The sequence below is a fragment of the Nanorana parkeri genome, unplaced genomic scaffold (assembly GCF_000935625.1).
Source record: "Nanorana parkeri isolate BGI_ZX_2015 unplaced genomic scaffold, ASM93562v1 scaffold362, whole genome shotgun sequence".
NCBI lineage: Eukaryota > Metazoa > Chordata > Amphibia > Anura > Dicroglossidae > Nanorana > Nanorana parkeri.
The window spans coordinates 853,238-860,203 of record NW_017306630.1 but is presented as its reverse complement, the minus strand read 5'-3'; the positions used below and the strand labels follow the sequence as shown (position 1 = coordinate 860,203).

Here is a 6,966-nt window from a genome sequence, read left to right as displayed (position 1 = left end):
CGGACTCCTCCCCCTTACCTTCGTTAGCCGACGAAGCCACTTGGGGAAGGGGGAGGAGTCCGGTGACGTTCGATGTCCGTGACGTCACCGGATCTCCGACGGGACTCCCGGAAGACCCGGTAGCCGGTGGAGAGGTGAGTGTTTTCATTATTGATCAAAATAATTTTAATCGATCAAATCGGGTAAATCGATCTAATCGGGTAATTAATCGTTAATTTGCCCAGCCCTAGTATATATGCTGTAAAAGGGAATTCACAAAGATTTTCACGATAGTACCACTTCTTAAAATATCACTAGCTTCTGCCTAGCAATAACTTTGAGCTTATATGAGGTGTCTATTGAGAAGGGAAGAAAAGGTAAATACAAATTTAGTAGAAATTGTTTTTTACTACTGACATTTTTTTGCTCATGGGGAAAAAAATATATTTCACAACTATGAGCTATTTATGTGTGTAAACTGAAATTTTTATGAGAAAATTATAGTCAAATAATATAATGAATGCTATTAAAATAACTCATCCATGTTAGCCACTGACCTTTTGAGTGCCCACAAAAGAAAAGTGCCTGCTGTATCTGTCTATCTGGAGCATTGGTTGACTTCAATCACTTCACAACATTGTAACCTCTATTCTGAAGAGTACCTATATCAAGCTGGCATGAGAAACCTTAAAATTGTCCCTCTTCAATGCATTATGCAGGCTGACTTCTCTTGCCAGTCCTCACCAGATGCGGATGCATTTAATAAATCCACTTTATCTAACAGCAGTGTGATAGGTCTATGCGATAAACCGTAAGGTCATATTTAATTCTGTAGAACAAGAATGGAATTGGCTCAAGGAAGAAATACAAGAACATATGGTATCCCTCGAGGTTATCCCCAGCCAGTACTCGGATAAACCATGAACCAGCTGACGGTCGGATATATTGCAACATTTTTAATAGATCCCATTTGTACCATACAACCATGTAGCAGCAAATACAACAGTAATAACAACATGCCTAACATAACAAATTCTAGTCTTGTTTCATTACTCAACATATCAATGCTATTAATTTGGTGAGTTTTTATTATAGTGGTACACATCCTAGGGATGACTGCGGGGGGAACACATGAAGCAAAAGGTGAGCCTTAATGATGCAAGGGAGTAATTTATCAAGGCAGGCCACTGTAACTGTTGAGAACCAAAGAAATTAATGTACAGCTACTGTTCAGTAACACTTCCCTGTGACATTCTTGATAAGCTATCCCGCTCTTCCTGGTAGTTAACAATACTTACATATACTCTTTTTTTTTTTTTAAACCTACAGCTTGATAGACAGATTGCAATAAAGTCAAAGCCAGTCTCAGCCCAATAAATTTAAGTCTGCACAGGTCTACAAACTCTGCATACAAGCCAGGATTTTGGGACAGGGAAAATAGATAAATTAGCTAGTGAACTACACCATACTATAATTATTGTAATCATAAAACTGTGTGAAAAGCATGGCCATAAAGCAGTGGTTCTCAACCTCTCTAGGGCCGGGACCCCTTGGTAACATTTGCCAAGTTGTGGTGACCCCCAACAGAGCGCCGGACTCCAGAATTAGTAAGACGCTGGACGCCAGAATTAGTAAGGTGCTGGATTTGGGACTAAAAATAGAAGCACACTCATAAGAATACAAGCCCTCCACAGCCCCTGCTACCTGCTCTGTCTCCATGCAGCCTTCTCAGCCCCAGCACTGCTTAAATGCCCGCCTCCTACAGAGCTCACGATGTATGGGAGGCAGGTAGACAGCAGCGGCTGTGAATAGAAAAGCCCTGCTGTACACACTCCCCGACCACTAGATGTCACTGCAGCGGCCAGGGAGTGTGTAAAGCGGCACTTTTATATTCACAGCCTCTGCTGTCCTCCCGCTGACTGACACTGACACTGCTGCGCTAGGAGGAGGCTGAGGAGCCTCTCACCTAGCTCAGCAGAAGTGGATGCTGCGACCCCCTCAACAGTGAGTTGCGACCCACAGGTTGAGAACCGCTGGCCTAAAGAATAGCAGTATACAGACCTAAAAGCAATGTAGAAAAGTGCTGGTGTTTGCCATGTCTTACAGGGTTATTCACAAAAGGGTGAAGAGTTTGGAGAAGGCAGGAGAAGTGAACAATCTTGGCCAAAATAGCTGATTTTTGAAAATTGTTTGAATTCGGCTCACTTACCAGTTCGGGTATGTTGTCCTAGATTGTTCTCTTCTCTTCTACTTCACCGTGGAAATCTATTCTCTCTATTTCTCCTGTTTACCATTAAGTGATGGAAAATTCAATATTTTGCTGCTGTCACCCAATCAAGAGATTAGGTTAAATCTCCAACTTGAGATTCATGATCCAATGACAATTCCTCTCATTTTGTAGAAGTTTACTCTAACTTCCTGCAGCATCTCCAGAACAGGAAGTGAAGGTACGTCTACCCAATCAGACACAAATAGTAAAATATGAGCATACTGGTGTTTCAACTCTTTCCCTTCTCTATCTGAAAAAGAAAATATTGGCTATTCATTCACTTAAAGAACAAGGGCCCATTTAGACCTATGCTGGCACGGGAGCCCAGGTTCAGGAACCCCCAATGCAAATAGATCCGACCGTCCCGGATCGCCTCGGTACGCCATCCGGGCTGGTTGCAATTAGGCAGAGGTGGCCTCTAAACAGGCACATTAGACGGCTGCTTCCTCCTCGCTAGGACCCCGAGACGCCCCTGCGATCGGCTGTCTAATATGCATGTTTAGAGGTCGCTGCCGCTGCCTGATTGTGACCTGCCCGGATCGCCTACTGACTACAGAGACGATCTGTGTTCGGATCCCTTGTGAGAGCCGCACAGCCTTCTGGGAGCCGCACAGCCCCCCCTGAGAGCCACACAGCCCCCTGAGAGCCCATACAGCCCACCTTAGAGACTATACAGCCCACCGTAGAGCCCATACAGCCCACCTGAGAGTCTGAAGAGCCCATTTGAGAATGGCACAGCTCACCAGAGAGCCCACACAGCCCTCCAGATACCCTGGAGACATCAGACTGCCACCACGGAGCAACACAGGGTATGTAGCGTCATATTATTTTGCATTGCTGTTAAATGTATTGTTGGGATTTGTTGTCCTTTATAGTAGGTGTTATTCTGCATTGCTGTATAATGTATTGCTGGGATATATAGTCTTCTATAGTTGGTGGTATTCTGCATTGCTGTATAATGTATTGCTGGGATATATAGTCTTCTATAGTTGGTGGTATTCTGCATTGCTGTATAATGTATTGCTGGGATATATAGTCTTCTATAGTTGGTGGTATTCTGCATTGCTGTATAATGTATTGCTGGGATATATAGTCTTCTATAGTTGGTGGTATTCTGCATTGCTGTATAATGTATTGCTGGGATATATAGTCTTCTATAGTTGGTGGTATTCTGCATTGCTGTATATTGTATTGCTGGGATTTGTAGTCCTCTATGGTTTGTGGTATTCTGCATTGCTGTGTAATGTATTGTTGGGATTTGTAGTCTTCTATAGTTGACGTTATTCTGCATTGCTGTATAATATATTGCTGTGATTAGTTTAAATATCTTATTAACTGACAACTTTGTGTTCAAAAAATACATTTCCATTTTCTTTCTTCCTTTTTCAAAAACTTGAGGGAAAAAAATGAAATCTTCAGTATTAAATACCACCAAAAGAAAGCTCTATGTGTCCCCAGAAAATGGTAAAAAATGCAATTCAGTACAGCGTTGCATGACAGAATAAATGTCAGTCAAAGTACCGCAGCGCTGAATACTGAAAAATGGCCTGGCCAGGAAGGGGGTGTAAACACCTGGTCTTGAAGTGGTTAAGGGAAGCTTAAGGGGTATGTCTTGGATAGCTAAGAGTTAAGTGGGGCAGTAAATTGTTATGGGCTTTTTGTGCACATTAATGCGAGGTGTGTTGCTATTCATTTTCAGCAGAACCCCAACATGCATAAACAGACAAAACAAAAGCAGAATATCAGTATAGTTTGATACATACTCTGTGCTGTCACTCTGGTCCAGGGTACAGGTCTGATGTCTCAGCAGATCAGCGGTGTGACGCAGAGTGCAGAGGTCAGAGGTGTGACGCAGAGTGCAGAAGTGTGACGCAGAGTACGGAGGTCAGTGGTGTGACGCGGAAGTCAGAGATGTAAAGCACACAGTGTACATAAATCGTCTGATGTCCTAATTCAGATGCTCTGCCCTCATGCCCCCTTTCTCTCCTGGTGATGGTGGTGGTGGTGGGGGGGGAGCAGCAATGTTTCCTGTTCTCAGGTGAAGCATAATGCCTCCATCTGCCTCCTTGTCTCCTTTTTTTTTTAGCAAGAAGACTTAAATTGTTGAAGGAACGTTTTGTACAAATAGTAGCTCAAAAGTCTGGCAGAGCTCAGTCTTATGTCTAAGTGCATCTAAACGTTAGGATTTTAGTGTACTCGGAAGTAATTTGATTACTATTATTATTATGATTTGCACTATACAGCTGTAGCGCACCCCTTACGGAGGAGCAAACAGTAATACAGCAATGGGCCTCCCTGTGTTTCCTCTGTGATGAACCTCAGTAAGAAATACACAGCACACCAGCACACTTTTAGATGGCTCGAATACTTTGATCTTCGGGTCGGATGCTATGGGTTACTGCAACTCCGTAATGTTCTTGTCTAGGTATGTTTTAATTCACTTTGCCCTCTAGCATTTACCGCCCTGTATGGTGATCGATAAAAGCGATGTCCAGAATGTAGATATGATGCTGAGAACTTTTATTGATGAACTTAAGGGAGAGAGGTTGAGGGTTAGGATCATCTAGATAGATGTAGACTCCTTTAATTGGCAGGATGTACAATTAAAGGAGAACACCTGGTACAGCAGTACTTGAGGTAGAAGTCACCAGTTGTGTACATCTTTGTCATCAGTAATAACCACTGGGTCTCCAGACTCAGACCCCACATGGCTAGTCCCCAGGCTTCAGGCCTAGCCATCTCAGACAGTCCATATCAGCCTCCCCACAGGCAGGGCCTGGAGGAGGAAGAGAGAGCTCACATGGTCCACCCCAAGTATTTATCCCCTCCCCCAGCATGCACCACTGGCCATTAACTTCACAGTGATTGGCTGGAGAGGGATACCTACTCATAGCAATCCCTCATTGGTTGTTCTGCTCTGTGGCCAGGGCACACCCAGCAGCAGACAGATACAAACAATGACAGATTGATTAGGGGAAACCAAATGAACATAGACTACAAATCAGCTTTAGACTGCTTACAATGTGACAATAACTAAATGTAATAGCACTCCTGCCTACGGGGTGCTACACAGCCATTCTAGATTAAGAAAGAAAAGAATACATTTACTGTATAAATAAATTAGGTTGTATGAATAAGTGAAAGGCAGCTTTGTGTAGGAAATTAACTTACCTTGGTTGTCAGAATAATTGTCTTAAAGTACATCTGTCATAAGAGTATTTTATAGGCTGCCATTGCTGACCTCTTTCTTATGATGCTAGTTCCCTGGCTGTCAGGCTGATGGTTTGGCTTCAACACTTTCTAAATCACTGATTTAAAACATTTACAGCATTTTGGTTCCAAGCCTGTGACTCAAAAAGGTTTGGAGACAGACACAGACAGTTAACGGTACGGTAGCATTTTAGAAGTAAGGTCACCAGTAATAGCCCCCATTCTTTTCTTATGACAGATGTACTTTACATTTAATCTAAACTGAAGAATTTGTTAGTTTTGTACTCTTTCTACAGTACTTTTTTACTGTAGCCCTGGCTGGTGGCCCCTTTAAGGCGCAAAGTTTGGGCATTGCAGCAGCACCCTTGGAGATCTCTCTCTTCCTGCAGGTGACACACGCCTCTGTGAGGGAGCAGGAAGACAGCTGGACTGAGGTAAGCTGTGCGGGCGGCCTCACCCACCAGATGCACACGGGAGAAGAGGTGGGAGACTGGGAGGAAGTTAACCGGCCAGAAGCGCTAGCACAGGTGACCTGGAAAGAGGGGAATACAGTGCAGTTGTGTTGAGAAGGACAAAGAATGACACAGGAACAGCATGATCAAGGTGAGAGGATCTGGCACAACGTTTCACAGACAACTAGGTTAACAAACGGCATGGGAAAGGGGGGGGGGAGTCAGCTAAGGAATTTAGGAGCATTAAAGGAGAACTATGAGGTTAGGACTTTTTCCCATGGTTTTCCTAAGGGTAATGGGAGGACACAAACTAGCCTCCTCCCGTCACCCAAAGCTCAGTATACCGCGAGCTACAGCTCGCGGTATACTGAGACACCGCAGCTGTAGAGATCCACCCAGCTGCGGGAATTCACAGCTGGCTCTTTCTATCTAGATGCCACTTTAAGGACCTACCTTAAGTGATGCCTCTTGATCCGAACATCTTCTTCCTTCCTGTCATTTTCAGCAGTTCCTCCAGCGCTGGTGGCGGTCTCTGATCTAGCGCAGACTGCTGTCTCTTCCTGTCCCACTGAGTCTGTCTGGCGTGCACGCTCACGGCTCCATGCATACACAGTAGCTCTCCTCCTCTCCCTACCAGTGATTTCCACTACGCATGCGCCCGCACACATCCTCCTGCACGGCCGCTCGAGAAGCTGGATTCTGCAGCCGGGAGCAACCAGCGGAGACAGAGGTAAGTTTTTACCTATTTGGTAACTTTTTAAAAAAATGTTTTTGCATATAGCTACTGCTTGCCAGTGCTAGTTATATGTTGAAAAAACTAGATTTTAATGTCACTTTAAGCTCTATATAATGGAATCAGGACCTGTTGAGGATCCCCCTACTAATGCATCCCAGAATTCTATTTGCTTTCTCCTCTGCCTGGTCAAATTTTTGTCTCATTTTGTAATCATCTGAAATTAGTACCCCAAAATATTTTTTCTTGTGTAGCTCTGTAAGTACATTTTTTTGCATTTAGAACATTAAACTGCAGGTTACACTGCTTTTAATAATTTTCCA

General features: G+C 43.9%; 1 protein-coding gene across 1 annotated transcript in view; it reads right to left on the bottom strand.

Annotated features, from left to right (window-relative positions):
* Positions 1 to 6,966, bottom strand: part of KCNH4 (potassium voltage-gated channel subfamily H member 4) — a 151,795-nt gene that overhangs the window by 56,826 nt on the left and 88,003 nt on the right. The gene's annotated exons all lie outside the window — the stretch shown is intronic.